The 17,488-nt window shown below is 41.1% G+C and overlaps 1 protein-coding gene across 5 annotated transcripts in view; it reads right to left on the reverse strand.

Annotated features, from left to right (window-relative positions):
• PTPRM (protein tyrosine phosphatase receptor type M) overlaps positions 1-17,488 on the reverse strand; it is a 995,903-nt gene that overhangs the window by 785,130 nt on the left and 193,285 nt on the right. The window contains exon 1 of one of the 5 annotated variants that reach the window (XM_077270227.1): positions 13,616-13,754. The exons of the other annotated variants lie outside the window; for them this stretch is intronic. The gene's annotated coding sequence lies outside the window, so the exon portion shown is untranslated. Of the gene's footprint in view, positions 1-13,615; positions 13,755-17,488 lie in introns of those variants that run through there. 5 annotated transcript variants of the gene reach the window in all.

A 17,488-nucleotide genomic window follows, 5' to 3' on the forward strand; every position in this document is an offset into this window, starting at 1 on the left:
TGCCTGTAAAACCCCGGGTACTGAATGGAAAGCAGGGTGACCTGTAGTTACCTTGAGTTGCGGTGAGGCGCCCTCTGCTGGATGTCCTCATGAACTGGAGCCTTGGAAAAGTTCCCACGCTCGAGTTCATATGACACATGACAAATGACATAATAAATAAAGTGTAACAGTGAGCCAAAACAGGGTCAACCACAGAAGCTACAGACTGATATGACCCCTTTGGTATCAATACCCGGTGCAGTAAGTAATCATAAATACTCAAACATGACAGGCACCCTAACTAAACTGTTAATAGCGTGACATACTGAAAATATCTAACTACGAAGTCCGGATACTGTGATCCGTAAATAGTTATAGCCATATAAGAAGCAGTTAGTAGCGGTGATTACCTGTAGTCATCATGGACCGGGGATAGGGGGGTCAACCAGACTGAGCGCACCTCGACGCGCGTTTCACTGCAAAGGCAGCTTCGTCAGGAGGCAATATGGCGTTGCTACTCGAGCCTTATATACCGCAACCTAATTCTCACATGCCCAGCACCTGTGTACCAGCGCATCGACGCCATGCATTTAAATCGGTACCAATCAGTCAATTTCTACGCATTAAGCGTATCTGTTCCAATAATGATGCATTTGAACGACAAGCTAAAATTCTCAAAAATAATCTTCAACAAAGAGGCTATAATCACAAGGCGATACGCACTGGATACAGAAGAGCTAAATTCACGCCACGCGATACGCTCCTAGCCCAGTCTGGACAAAAAACTGCCAAAAAAACTGTCAAACATCATGATAATTTACCCGTGCGGTTCATTACCTCTTTTAATTCAGAATGGAGAGTAGTGTCAGAGATCTTGAGGAAATATTGGCCCGTGCTTTTGGCAGATGAGGACGTGGCACCACATATTTCTAACCACTCATCAGTGACATGGCGCAGGTCCAAAAACCTTAAAGATATACTGACTAAAAGCCATTATGTGGCACCCCAAAAAATGTTTTTTTCTGAGAGAAGGGGCCCACGATGGGGATCGTTTCAATGTGGTGACTGCTCAGCGTGCAAATTTGTTGAGCGGGTCACCTCATTTGATAATAGTAGGGGTAGTTAAACCTTCTCCATCACACATTTTATTAATTGTAGAACAGACAACGTGGTGTATTATGCCAAATGTGCATGTAATCTGATTTACATTGGTATGACCACACGTGAACTACGGGTGCGCATCCTAGAACATGTACGAGACATCAAGAATGGGGCCACGGCTTTGGATGTAGATGCACTAAAAACAATCCCTAAGCATTTTAGAAAATGTCACAATAGCAACCCCACAACATTTAAAGTCAGAGGGATTGATCGGGTGCAATTGGGCATTAGAGGAGGTAATTATAAAAAGGAATTGCTCAAATGTGAAACCAGATGGATGGTTGATCTGGATACCCTCGCCCCCAATGGGCTTAATGAATCGATTAGCTTCAAATCCTTCCTAGGCTAGCGTGAATTTTAATTATATGTTGCTTCTTTGGTTTTACATATGGATTTTTTATATATTTGTAGGATCCACTTCCCTCCCCCCCCTCCCTGCTATACCCTCTATTCCTCTTATCCGTCTCATGAACCAGGATGTTGATGGTGGTATAATATGTTGATATATCCATTATATTATAATTGTAATAACTTCCTCTTTATTCCATCTATAGCTATGCTCAGCAGAAAAATTTTTTTTGGCGGTGACATTGTATCTTAGACACAATTGATGATATGGATGATGCTTCAATCACCTATGAATTACCCCAGAAAAATGGAAGGGGAAATGAGAAGAAAGTACAATCAAGAGGCTACGTGTGATCCCAGCACTGCCAATTGTATACTAATGCTACTTAATTATTTATATGTGGAAACATTATGCCTTATGATATTTATTGTTGTATGGTTATTGTATATTGTATGCCACCAATGAGATGGGTATCATTGCTATATTGAGTAATACAACATTGGTCTTCGGTATATTCACTATTTTAGTATGGCATAGGATAAAAAGGTGGAAGGTGGGGTTATTAGTGAGGTAGGGGTGTAGGAGTGGTGTAGCGGTCTATTTTTAATGTAGTTAGCCTTTTTTCTTGTTCTGGTATATCACTGTAATACCCGTCACTAACCTTTCTCCTGCTTCAGCATTTAGCGCACGGCACGTATGCGCTGTGGTGCCGTTATATGGAAGTGCTCTAGATGCGTGTTGCGTTGTCTTGGTTACATGGTCGGTCACATGACCGGGCCATGTGACCTTTCTCCTGCTTTAGCATTTAGCGCACGGCACGCATGCGCTGTGGTGCCGCTGTGAGGAAGCGCTCTAGATGTGTGCTGCGTTGTCTTGGTTACATGGCCGGTCACGTGACCGGGCCATGTGACCGGATGACGCGTACACTGAGCGCGGTCCCTTCAGTGACGCCGCAACATGGCGTCGATGCGCTGGTACACAGGTGCTGGGCATGTGAGAATTAGGTTGCGGTATATAAGGCTCGAGTAGCAACGCCATATTGCCTCCTGACGAAGCTGCCTTTGCAGTGAAACGCGCGTCGAGGTGCGCTCAGTCTGGTTGACCCCCCTATCCCCGGTCCATGATGACTACAGGTAATCACCGCTACTAACTGCTTCTTATATGGCTATAACTATTTACGGATCACAGTATCCGGACTTCGTAGTTAGATATTTTCAGTATGTCACGCTATTAACAGTTTAGTTAGGGTGCCTGTCATGTTTGAGTATTTATGATTACTTACTGCACCGGGTATTGATACCAAAGGGGTCATATCAGTCTGTAGCTTCTGTGGTTGACCCTGTTTTGGCTCACTGTTACACTTTATTTATTATGTCATTTGTCATGTGTTGTTTTTAACTATTGTGAAAATAAAGTTATGTTTTATACTTGGTACATTTTTGGATCCATTGCCTTCATGGTTCTTTATTGGTAGTTTCATGTTATTTATGAAGGGATCCCGTCATAGGGGATGAGGAACTAATAACTGTTTATGCTATATATGCTTGTCTGTGTTTACAGATACCTCCGCTATTGAATATATGGACTTCCGCAAACGTGATAAAGTCTGGATTAACCAGTTAGGGGTCTTATTTGGTGAGAGATCGGGGTCAGTTACGGAAGCCAGTGATGTGAAGGATTTGAAAGCTAATATTAGAAATTTACTCAAAAAACGTACTAAATTGTGGTGGAACAAAGTGTCACTTGAGAACTACCTCCACAAAGACATTATCCCAAGGGGGTTGAGGATCCAGATTTACCCTACATCTGATTGTGACTTGACATTTACCAGCAAGTGGGAGGATACGCTATCTAGTTGTTCACGCACACTGTTGGAACTGTTAATTGGGGCAGATAAGAAAAAACTTGAGGATGTTGAAAAGGAGATTGACTCACTACGAATAAAAATACAATCCATTTTGACGGCAGATGAATGTAGTAAGTTCGATAAAGAAATTGAGACTGAACTAAGTAAGTGGGAGCAAGATATACAGAGCCAAAAAATAAGGAAATTTCATAGAGACGAGCAAGACTACGAACAGAAAAGGGTCTACAGGTGGCAATTCAGTAATAGCAAAAAATCTGAGCGGAAACAAAACTCACGATCCTCATCAATTGTATCCACATTATCTGAAGAAATATGTGGAGAGCCTTTTTTAGAAAAAAGGGGTGGGGGAGGAGAAGGACGTCGTCCAGATCAACTACCCCATATACCAACCACCCCCTTTCCTCCAATGCGCACAAGGAACTCAGCAAGGAGAGAGAGACGACAACATCGATATTGAAGGTAATTAACTTGTCAGATAGGTTACTTACTCCTATACAGACACAGGTGTTGGAAAAGGGGCTAACATTTGCTCCTGTGGCCCCTTTCAATTCCTTCACGATGATAAAAGACCTTGAACTCTTTGCTAGAAAACTCAACTTCAAAAAGTTTTTTGCCAATCAGACCAAAAATGAATCTGCTGCAGATTTGGAGGCTAGAGCACTGTCTGATCTTGAAGACCTCCTGGCTGAACAAGATATGCATGGGCAGGTTTGTGTTCCTACGCATCTGTATGGCCGATCACAACACTTCCCCCCTAGTGGCATATGCCCTAATGTTGATATCTTTGTAAAACTTGTTAAAAGAGATATAAGTAACATCTCGGTAAAACCTACACAATTCAACCTATCTGCAGCTCAGAATCGAGCTATAAAGGAACTTAAAAATATGAAAGATATAGTTATCAAGCCTGCAGACAAAGGGGGAAATGTTGTGGTCTGGCCATCGGAGATGTACGAACATGAGGCATTCAAACAACTCAATGTGATACAATGTTATAGACGGTTAGTAAATAGCCCACTTGAACAATATAAAATGGAACTTGATCACATTTTGGTATCGGCCAGAGATATGGGTGTTATTTCTACTAAAATGATGGAAGGACTTATGGTAGATTTCCCCATAGTCCCTACATTATATTTGACACCCAAAATCCACAAAAATTCACGAAACCCGCCCGGCCGACCTATAGTGTCAGGCATAGGTAGTCTAACAGAGAATATTTGCAGATACATTGACTTTTACCTTCAACAATGTGTGGAATCACTCCCATCATTCATAAGAGACACAACAGATATTCTCAATCGCCTTAATGGGATTCAACTTGAAGACAATATGTATCTAGTGACATGCGACGTGGAGTCGCTCTACACATCTATACGGCATGACCATGGGATCGCGGCGTCCCGTTTCTTTTTGAGTATGGCACATACAGATGGCCAACTATGTGATTTTATTTTGAACTTATTACATTTTTCCCTCACCCACAATTTTTTCGTTTTTAAGGACCGCTATTTCCTACAGCTCCAGGGAACTGCGATGGGGGCGACTTGTGCGCCCTCATACGCTAATCTTTTCCTGGGGCTGTGGGAGCGGGAGGTTGTTGGTAGTATTGAGGGGATTGACGCCGTGGTCTCATGGTCTCGCTATATAGATGATGTACTTTTTATCTGGCAGGGGTCTGAGGTTTCTCTCATTTCTTTTCTCAATAGGTTAAATGACAATTCATTGAATATTAACCTCACATGGAAATATAGTAGAGAAAAGGTGGAATTTTTGGACGTTACGCTCAGTAAGGATGATGAAGGCTTCATTTCGACTGACGTGTTCCGTAAGTCCACTGCTGTAAATACGCTGTTACATGCAACATCATCACACCACCCACAGACATTTAAATCGGTACCAATCAGTCAATTTCTACGCATTAAGCGTATCTGTTCCAATAATGATGCATTTGAACGACAAGCTAAAATTCTCAAAAATAATCTTCAACAAAGAGGCTATAATCACAAGGCGATACGCACTGGATACAGAAGAGCTAAATTCACGCCACGCGATACGCTCCTAGCCCAGTCTGGACAAAAAACTGCCAAAAAAACTGTCAAACATCATGATAATTTACCCGTGTGGTTCATTACCTCTTTTAATTCAGAATGGAGAGTAGTGTCAGAGATCTTGAGGAAATATTGGCCCGTGCTTTTGGCAGATGAGGACGTGGCACCACATATTTCTAACCACTCATCAGTGACATGGCGCAGGTCCAAAAACCTTAAAGATATACTGACTAAAAGCCATTATGTGGCACCCCAAAAAATGTTTTTTTCTGAGAGAAGGGGCCCACGATGGGGATCGTTTCAATGTGGTGACTGCTCAGCGTGCAAATTTGTTGAGCGGGTCACCTCATTTGATAATAGTAGGGGTAGTAAAACCTTCTCCATCACACATTTTATTAATTGTAGAACAGACAACGTGGTGTATTATGCCAAATGTGCATGTAATCTGATTTACATTGGTATGACCACACGTGAACTACGGGTGCGCATCCTAGAACATGTACGAGACATCAAGAATGGGGCCACGGCTTTGGATGTAGATGCACTAAAAACAATCCCTAAGCATTTTAGAAAATGTCACAATAGCAACCCCACAACATTTAAAGTCAGAGGGATTGATCGGGTGCAATTGGGCATTAGAGGAGGTAATTATAAAAAGGAATTGCTCAAATGTGAAACCAGATGGATGGTTGATCTGGATACCCTCGCCCCCAATGGGCTTAATGAATCGATTAGCTTCAAATCCTTCCTAGGCTAGCGTGAATTTTAATTATATGTTGCTTCTTTGGTTTTACATATGGATTTTTTATATATTTGTAGGATCCACTTCCCTCCCCCCCCTCCCTGCTATACCCTCTATTCCTCTTATCCGTCTCATGAACCAGGATGTTGATGGTGGTATAATATGTTGATATATCCATTATATTATAATTGTAATAACTTCCTCTTTATTCCATCTATAGCTATGCTCAGCAGAAAAATTTTTTTTGGCGGTGACATTGTATCTTAGACACAATTGATGATATGGATGATGCTTCAATCACCTATGAATTACCCCAGAAAAATGGAAGGGGAAATGAGAAGAAAGTACAATCAAGAGGCTACGTGTGATCCCAGCACTGCCAATTGTATACTAATGCTACTTAATTATTTATATGTGGAAACATTATGCCTTATGATATTTATTGTTGTATGGTTATTGTATATTGTATGCCACCAATGAGATGGGTATCATTGCTATATTGAGTAATACAACATTGGTCTTCGGTATATTCACTATTTTAGTATGGCATAGGATAAAAAGGTGGAAGGTGGGGTTATTAGTGAGGTAGGGGTGTAGGAGTGGTGTAGCGGTCTATTTTTAATGTAGTTAGCCTTTTTTCTTGTTCTGGTATATCACTGTAATACCCGTCACTAACCTTTCTCCTGCTTCAGCATTTAGCGCACGGCACGTATGCGCTGTGGTGCCGTTATATGGAAGTGCTCTAGATGCGTGTTGCGTTGTCTTGGTTACATGGTCGGTCACATGACCGGGCCATGTGACCTTTCTCCTGCTTTAGCATTTAGCGCACGGCACGCATGCGCTGTGGTGCCGCTGTGAGGAAGCGCTCTAGATGTGTGCTGCGTTGTCTTGGTTACATGGCCGGTCACGTGACCGGGCCATGTGACCGGATGACGCGTACACTGAGCGCGGTCCCTTCAGTGACGCCGCAACATGGCGTCGATGCGCTGGTACACAGGTGCTGGGCATGTGAGAATTAGGTTGCGGTATATAAGGCTCGAGTAGCAACGCCATATTGCCTCCTGACGAAGCTGCCTTTGCAGTGAAACGCGCGTCGAGGTGCGCTCAGTCTGGTTGACCCCCCTATCCCCGGTCCATGATGACTACAGGTAATCACCGCTACTAACTGCTTCTTATATGGCTATAACTATTTACGGATCACAGTATCCGGACTTCGTAGTTAGATATTTTCAGTATGTCACGCTATTAACAGTTTAGTTAGGGTGCCTGTCATGTTTGAGTATTTATGATTACTTACTGCACCGGGTATTGATACCAAAGGGGTCATATCAGTCTGTAGCTTCTGTGGTTGACCCTGTTTTGGCTCACTGTTACACTTTATTTATTATGTCATTTGTCATGTGTTGTTTTTAACTATTGTGAAAATAAAGTTATGTTTTATACTTGGTACATTTTTGGATCCATTGCCTTCATGGTTCTTTATTGGTAGTTTCATGTTATTTATGAAGGGATCCCGTCATAGGGGATGAGGAACTAATAACTGTTTATACTACTAACATTAGTAGTGTGGAATATGCAGAAAAAAAGGATATGAGATGGTGTACTGTATGTAAACAATGTCTCATATCATGTCGGGTTTGGGAAGGAGAAATGAAAAGCCAGCAATTGAATTACCAGCTTTCTATAGAACACCGCTGCGTATTTCTCGCAAGTCACACTGCTGGTCTGTGTGTAATCCGTATTTTTCTCGCCCCCATAGACTTTCATTGGCGATTTTTTTGCGCAATACGGTGACAAAAGCAGCATGCTGCGATTTTGTCCGGCCGTACAAGACCGTATAATACGGATCAGTAAAATACGGCTGATAGGAGCTGGGACATAGAGAATCATTGGGCCGTGTGTTATGCGTATTTTACGGGTGTATTTTCTGCGCTCATACGTCCGTAATAACTCGCCAGTGTGACGCCGGCCTTAGGACTGCTACTTCCAATAGGTGGCACTAGATTTCTAGTCCTCTTCCTCTCTGAAGAGACAATTTGCATTTCTCTAATTAATTACAGCTTAGTATTTGGGGGGATTTCCATTCAAACTGAACAAAGAGTGTCTTTAATTGTGTCCTGACTTTTTTCCAATTTTGCTTTTTTTTCCCCTGCAAGATTGAATTTGCTAATTTTGTGCATTTTCCTTTTCTGAACCAACATACAAGTTCGTATAAACCCGAGCAGTTTCACTAAGAACTTCATTTCAGGGGATATTTTACATTGTGTACGTAAGATTCAGGTGTGCAGCACTGAACGGAGATTTAAGCACAGCTAAACATTGGGAGGTGATGTTCTGCATAATTGTGTTATGTGACTTGGCCCCTGTAATACTGAACTCTGTCCACAGAAATCTGCCAATCTGTGCATTAAGTCAGGGAAGCACATGGAACCAGTATTGGCACAGAACTAAATTATTAACAAATGCATAGAAATACCAAATTTTTGTAGAAAAGACATACACACTGAACAATCAGCTGACTTGAATTTTCACATAAGAAGACTACAACTGTAGAACCAACATTTACCCCAACAGATGTATGTAGTAAGTGGTCATTCTGTGGCCTAAATAAATAAATGCTCACTTTCAGTCTCATTTGATAATGTGATAAATTGACAATTTACATATTAATTTATTTAATATATGTTATTCTACCCTTGAAAAATCATTCCACAGTGCACACACTGTCTCCCATCTAACTTGCAAGCCAATGTTTGTAGTCAAGGGTAATCTGTGACTAGTAGAAGAGTCGGAGTATAAGGCTGGGGTCACACTTGGCGTAAGACAATACGCCACGTATTATACGTCCGTACTACGGCCGTAATACGGAGAAATGTTCCCAAAATATTGATCCGTAGTCAGGGTGTGTCAGCGTATTTTGCGCATGGCATCCTCCGTATGTAATCCGTATGGCATCCGTACTGCAAGATTTTCGCGCAGGCTTCCAAAACCGACATCTAATGGATTTATGTGCTCAAATGTTCATTAAAACATATATACAGTATATATATATATATATATATATATATATATATATATATGTCATTGAGACACATATATATATATTCTGTATTTAGATGTCATTCAGCGCGATATCTGTGAAAAGTCAGTAATTCAATTGCCGGCTTTTCATTTCTCCTGCACAAACCCGACAGGATATGAGACATGGTTTACATACAGTAAACCATCTCATATCCCCTTTTTTTCTGCATATTCCACACTAATGTTAGTAGTGTGTATGTGCAAAATTTCAGCGCTGTAGCTGCTAAAATAAAGGGTTAAATGGCGGAAAAAATTGGCGTGGGCTCCCGCGCAATTTTCTCCGCCAGAATGGTAAAGCCAGTGACTGAGGGTAGATATTAATAGCCAGGAGAGGGTCCATGGTTATTGCCCCCCCCCGTGGCTAAAAACATCTGCCCCCAGCCACCCCAGAAAAGGCACATCTGGAAGATGCGCCAATTCTGGCACTTGGCCACTCTCTTCCCACTCCCGTGTAGCGGTGGGATATGGGGTAATGAAGGGTTAATGTCACCTTGCTATTGTAAGGTGACATTAAGCCAGATTAATAATAGACAGGCGTCAATTATGACACCTATCCATTATTAATCCAATTGTATGAAAGGGTTAAAAAACACACACACACATGATTTAAAAGTATTTTAATGAAATAAACACAGCGGTTGTTTTAATATTTTATTGCTCTCTCAATCCATCAGCAACACCCTCGCTTGGCAAAATAATAAACGCACAAGATACATACCCTCAGCTGAACCGTCACGTCCCACGAAGTAATCCATCTGAAGGGGTTAACTAATATTACAGGCAGGAGCTGCGATAAACCACTCGCAGATTGGATTCTGAAAAGTTCCCACACTCGAGTTCATTTGAGTTCATCCAGCAGAGGGCGCATCACCGCGACTCGAGGTAACTATAGGACATTCCCCTGCATTCCATTCATTCACCAAGATTTACAGTCAGGAGCACAGCTGCATTAGCAGAGCTCCTGGGTGTAAAATGATTTAACCCCTTCAGATGGATTTACAGCGTGGGACAAGACTGAACGACGGAAGGTATGGAACATTGTTTGTTTTTTTAACTTTATTTCAGGTGACAAGGGTCTTCAGGTGGATTAAGAGTATAATAAAATAATAAAACACCACGTGTCTTTATTTCATTAAAATACTTTTTAATAATGTGTGTGTTTTATTAACCATTTCGTACTATTGGATTAATAATGGATAGGTGTCATAATTGACGCCTCTCCATTATTAACCTGGCTTAATGTCACCTTACAATAGCAAGGTGACATTAACCCTTTATTACCCCATATCCCACTGCTACAGGGGAGTGCGAAGAGAGAGGCTAAGTGCCAGAATAGGTGCATCTTACAGATGTGCCTTTTCTGGGGTGGCTGGGGGCAGATGTTTTTAGCCAGGGGGGCCAATAACCATGGTCCCTCTCTAGGCTATTAATATCTGCCCTCAGTCACTGGCTTTCCCACTCTGGCGGAGAAAATTGCGAGGGAGCCCACGCCAATTTTTTCCTGGATTTAACCCTGTAATTTAATAGCTAGAGCCCCCAAATTTGACACACAGACACTACTTACATTAGTAAAGAGGAATATGTAATAAAAGAAGGTATTATGAGATGGTTTACTGTCTGTAAACCATGTCTCATATCATGTCGGGTTTGGGAAGGAGATAGCAAAAGCCGGCAATTGAATTACCGGATTTTCTGCTATCTAGCGCTGAATTAAATATAAATATATATATGTGTCTCACTGACTTTCATTGGCGGATTTTTTGCGCAGTACGCTGACAAACGCAGCATGCTGCGATTTTCTACGGCCGTAACGTACTGTATATTACGGATGCGTAATATACGGCAGATAGGAGCTGCCCCATAGAGAATCATTGGGCCCTGTGCAATGCGTATTTTCTGGATGTATTTTCTGTGCTCATACGTCCGTAAAACTCGCTAGTTTGACGCCGGTCTAAGGGCTCATACTCCCCTACGAGAAACTCGGATGAGTCTCGCATGTTAATACCCGGCACTGCACCCGGCACTCGGATCAGAGCATGCGGCCGCATAGGAATACATGCAGCCGCACGCTCCGCTCCTGAGTGCCGGGTGCAGTGCCGGGTATTGACGTATGAGACTCATCCGAGTTTCTCGCAGGGGAGTATGAGCCCTAATAATGATCAACTGATACAACTTTCACCCTTCTGTTAAAGGGCATGTGCAGAACTGACATACTTATGACTTCTCTATTGGAGAGGATATCAATATGAGATCTGTGTACTGTAAATTGTAGGCTGGAGAGCAGGAGACTCACTCCTTCTGTACCTGTTCAACTGTCTTACTTTGTATTGAATTTATTGTTTGCATATGTCACCACTTAAAGGGGTTGTCTGGTCCAAATCAATAAGTCTGCAGTCACTCTTTGTGTAACTGCAGAGTTATGAATATCCCCAGTGCACATACCGGTTTCTGAGCCAGGACTGGAGGGTATGTATGCATTATACATTTTCTTGGCCAGCTTTACACCATACACTTGTATAAATCTGCAGCATCCAAAACACTGCTCTTCCTGATCGTGGGCAAGTACCCTTAGACTGTTTGCCCATGATCAGGAATTGGTGCGGCTTTGACGCTGCGTATTTATGCAGCATCAAAACCACAGCAGCCATATGTTTCTACAAATCCCATGCCCACTATGCGTCTATATGAGCCTGTGGATCACCCACGGAAACTGACATGCAGCATGTCTCTCCAGACCGCAGTACTTCAATGTCTCTCACAGAGATGCTAGTCTCCGCAACAGAAATTCAATCAGTACAATGTATTGGACATGGTGAATCCGCACAGTTCAGTGAACACATGCAGATTTACCTGCATTCAATAGTCACAGCTTTTGGACGCAGCAAAAAATACGCTGCATCCAAAGTGCCGCTACTTCCATATTGTGGGCACCCAGCCGTAGATGTTTTTTCACAATCATACAATCGGCTTCTCACATATACCACGTTCCAATATGGAATAATGTAGTGGGAAAGATGAAACCAGAGTTCCTCAGGAAATGATGTGGACGTCAGCAGATACAGTGTAATCAGGCCGACAGCAACTTCCTCTCTGAAACACACTTCCTCCAAGGAACACTATGAGATACACAGATGTACCACATTGAAAGACAGCCAAATCAGTGCACATTATATGATTAGTCTATAATTTTGTTTAAAGAAATATTGACTAATAAGTTTGCCAGGTAATGACAGGTTTATAATGCTTTGTTACAAATAATGTAGCAGTTTATCACACTTTCCACTTTCTAGTAACATTAAAGTCCTCAAAATTGTCTTAAGGGCAGTTGGTCAGTCCAAACTGACAGTATAAACTAAGCCTTTTAGGAGGCTAGAAAATTCTCACGTTAAGGGTTCACTTACATTGGCGTATAACAAGGCAGACAGCTGATGTTTAATCGGATTGCACTCGGCCCAATGTTATACTGTAGGTCAGTGCAGATCTGCAATTATTTTTTCATGCTGATTCAGCATAAAAAAAAATAAAGCATGCTGCGGGTGGCTTCACAAATTAGATCACACGGACCCATAGAGCCCTAAGGGTGCATGTGAAACATCCGAGTGCGGTCTGATGTGCGCTCAAAGACACAATCAAGAAGATGGAGAAATTAAGTTTTTTGTCTTCTCCGCACCTATGCTGCGACTCTCTCATGCGATCGGATCACACTCGTGTAATTAGCATCACTGGCCCAATTATCTCGCATGAGACAATATACGCCAGTGTGAGTGAGCCCTCAGGGCTTGTATAGACAAGCATATAATACAGATGTGTACTATCCATGTAAAAATTGGGTAGCACACTGACCAATGTAGCTGATCAAGTGTCTGTTACAAGAAACACAGCACCCACTGTTCTGTTCTGTATTTTGGATACGATTTACCCATTTATGTCTATGAGTGTGCAAAAAGAAATGGGTCCCATACAGATCATCCATAGGAGATCCGATCATTACAGATACATTGCAATTATTAACATAGGAAACTACATTTGATCAGCGGGAAAAAACGCATCTAATCCTCATTTGACATTATCAATAAAGTTTTACCAATGTTAACAGGAAGTTTTAAAAAAAAGTTGTTTTCTTTAAAACTTGACATACAAAAGAGACAAGTACGTAGCAGAAAAACTGCAATACCAACAAATATAAAAAATGCACTCAGAATTTAATAAAAAATGCAAGTAACTAGAGATGAGCAGATCAGACAAAATTTGAATTCACCTGTTTGCTCAGTCTTCCCAAGGAAATGTAATGTCCCTTATTATGCCCTGGGGTCTGTACAAATATCATAGCATAATAAACGGAATATGCAAAAACAAGAAAGAAATAAAAACATCCGCACACTCACCTCACCACTCACCCCTCACTGCCACCATCCGGTCCTCGTTGCATCTTCAAATCACCGTTGGCCGAGCTGTAATCCCTGAACATCACTCGCTGACTGGTCTGACGTTTCTTGGTTTGCTAGGCTTGTGAGGGTTCAGTGCATGCACCCAAAAGGTCACAACGTATGAAGTGACGTCATATATATCACATTGGTGTGGGTCATGACCTTTGCGGGCACATGCACAGACCCCACCCAGGACTAGCAAACCCGGTAAGCCTCAACCTAGTGAGCAAAGGCCAAGGATTTTATTGAGGGCGATCCAAAAACACAAAGAGGACCGGACAGGTGGCTGTGAGGAGCGGAGGGGCCAGAGATGTGAATATAGGAAATAAAAAAAAAATCATGTTGATGGATTTATAGAATTAAAAAAAAAATTGCTGAATCCACATGGAAGTGATTTACAAAAAAATTGGCATTTTGGCAAATGCGGATTTTTGTAAAATTCAAGTAGAATTCAAGTCCAGTCCAATTTATCAGTTCATCTCAACAAGTAATCTAATTTAGGTATAGGGTTCAGAAAGTCTGCAGCATCAAAGACGCGCCAAATACTCATTGTGGGAACGCGGCCTAAGGTGGTGTTCTAATCGCTGCCTCAGTCCCGAAGAAACCGAAGTTCAATCACGTCATTAGGGTGCTCGGGTTTAAAAAGCGTTTAAAATCAGAAGTAGAAGACAACTTTCAAGACAAAAAAAACATTTTAAGACAAGTAGGTAAGAAGGAAATTCAAAAATTATGGTACTAAAATCATGTAACAGCCCACAAACACCACCATACAATATATAACTAAACACTGTATCGAAAAACTAGGCAGAAATAAATATATTAAATATATCTCTGAGAAAAGAGGCAGTGAAACGCGCAATCTAGTGGTGTGAATGCGGCTGTAGCATGCCCCATACATCCATCCTTATGATTATAAAGCCATCCACTTCGGGTTCTTTACTATTTGGCATTGTGGTATAAAGCATGGGCAATATTTGGATAGCCTCTTTTTTTCCTGATCACTTGATATTTATTCATTATATGATGTATACTTTATTAAGATATGATATACAGCCCATGTTTTCCATTGAAGTACGTCCTCTCCCGGGTTTTATATATATTTTTCAATCATGTCTTTTGTTGTACGTGGTTCTTAATTTTGTTTCTTATGTCTATTTAATAAATTAAATATTTGATATATTTATTTCTGCATAGGTGATATAGAAACCATTTTTACACTAGGCAATTAATGGTTTGCATGCGCAATCATCAGGTGACCATCTCCGCATATAAAGTTCCTTTACTCCTTGCAAATGATTATTGTGGCTATGCTTTTTGCCTTTTCTCTATGCACAAATGTCAGATATGAACACTATAGAAAGTAATAGTGGGCTATGTTCCCACAATAAGTATTGTGTGTGCATTTACTGCTACATATTTGTGTGAGCAAAAAAAATCACAGCAAATTACAGTTCCAGAAAAGTGTATGGGATTTAAAGAAAAATCATGTCACTTTGCTGAGTTTTTTGGACTCCGCAGAAATTGACTGGCGGAGGGATTCTGAAATCCACAGGACATCAATTGTCCCATAAACTTAAATGATATGTGGAAAATTCCTGGACAAAAAATGCACGTGTTTTTATTTAGTTTCAGTGGTGGCAATGCAGTAAAAAATGTATGTAATCTGCACATGACTATATCAATAAAGTTTTATCGAAGCTATGTTACTGAGCCAACAGGAAGTTTGCAATACAAAGTAGTTTTATTCAAAAAGAGACAAAATCCGCAGCTGCAAAATGCAAGTAACCTTAAGGCCATGTTCACACGTTCAGTATTTGGTCAGTATTTGACCTCAGTATTTGTTCAGTATTTGACCTCAGTATTTGTAAGCCAAAACCAGGAGAGGAACAATCAGAGGAAAAGTATAACAGAAACATATGCTCCACTTCTGTATTTATCACCCACTCCTGGTTTTGGCTTATAAATACAGATGGAAAATACTGACCAAATACTTACCGTGGCCTAAGGACGGGATCACACATGCGAGAAATACGGCCGAGTCTCGCATGTTAATACCGGCACTGCCGCCTGCACTCTGGAGCGGAGCGTGTGGCTTCATGTATTGCTCTGCAGCCGCACGCTCCGCTCCTGAGTGACGGCGACAATGCCGGGTATTGACATGCGAGACTCGGCCGTATTTCTCGCATGTGTGATCCCGGGCCTAATAAAGAATAACTGCAACAAAAAAAAAACACAACAAATACTTAGTGTGTAAATTTAGGGCTCAGTCCATTACTGAATTTGTGCCTGTTTTTTGCATGTTTTTTCAGAGTTTTTAGCGTTTTGTGTATTTTTTGCTTAACATAACATTTTCTGTTTGTGCTTTTTTTAAAGTCACTTTTTTATGTTTTCATCTGTTTTTATTTAGTGTGTCACTGTGGAGTTTAGGATTTCTAGATATTTTCACCTAATTCACGACTTTTCGAAAAGTTGCTAAATTTAGCACAAAGTATGTACTCCAGTTACCACCCCAGGAGGTTTCTTTTGTTCGCCTGAAAATTTGGAGCAATATTTGCGAAATTCCCGTGGAACATGCAACTTTTCGAGCTAAAAAAGTTGCAAAACAAGTTATAGACAGAAACAAAGACCAATTTTGATTCTGCACAAGATTCATGAACTGCGCGCTCTATTTTGATGAATTTGGTGGGAAAAAAAAATCAGCAAATACCGGAAGACAAATCGTGAATCGGGCCTTGTGCCTTAAACATTTTTCTGATTTCTAAGTTTAGCAAACTTTAGAGTAAGTTCCCAGGATGAATTTTTGGTGAGTTTTTGACTGTGCATTGTTGCTGTGCAAAAAATGCAGTATCTTACAGATTCAGCAAAGTGGGAAAAAAAAGTACTGAATGAAAAAATATGTAGGTAATCCAATTTAGCTAATAGGTGCAACAATGCTGTAGAAAATCTGCAACATGGGAAACTCCCCAAATACTCCTGGTGGGAATCTAGCCTTAAGTGTATGCAGCACCAACGCTAAGTGTCAGTATGAGATCCTAACAAGACTCAACAAGGTTAATGAGAAATCCGGGCTTTATTGACAGCTATCACTTTGAAGAGCTGACAGGCTATTATCACAAGACAAACACCTTGTTCGTGTCTCGTTGGCTCAGTCTGCCTTCCTGCATCTCCCGGTATGTACAGAAAATGACAGAACTGTGCTGTCTACTCTCCACTTTTTCTAAATTGCCGTAAAACATTCCTGCCCCTGATCTAGCAAAGTGCACTTAATGTTGTCGAGGACCTGAAAGAGCTCATCATACAAGTGGCGACAATAACTTTTTCAGAGAAGACATATTTTTTTTGTGCCAGGATGATTTTTCTCGCTAACATGCCAAACATAAAGGTAGTTAAATACAATTTAATTCACTCTGGAGTGCAGTTAAATAGATATGACGGATGGCAGCTTGTCTGGGGCCTTTCCATTTGTTAAATTATGATGGATGAGTGATGTACGTTGCAGAATTTCAATGTGTGCTCTTTGTCGCTCATTCTCTCTGTTTTCATAAAGAACTTGCAATCAACAATTGTTCTAAATCTATCTCCATCAGAACAATGTGACACTCTGCAATTATGATAAAGAAGGAGAATGCCTAAAATGTTAGCGAATAGGTCCCGAGATAATATGTGTGATGTGAAGAGCATTCAAAGTGTCACACTGGTGTGACTGCTTCAACAAATTCGCAACACTTTCGGCTTTCAATTAAGTAGTTTGCCATGTTCTCGGAATAAAGGTTTCGCATTGAAACATCATGACTCACATTGATATAAAAGACAGTTAGGAGCAGAAGAATA

Source organism: Ranitomeya variabilis, chromosome 6, assembly GCF_051348905.1.
Source record: "Ranitomeya variabilis isolate aRanVar5 chromosome 6, aRanVar5.hap1, whole genome shotgun sequence".
Taxonomy (NCBI): Eukaryota; Metazoa; Chordata; class Amphibia; order Anura; family Dendrobatidae; genus Ranitomeya; species Ranitomeya variabilis.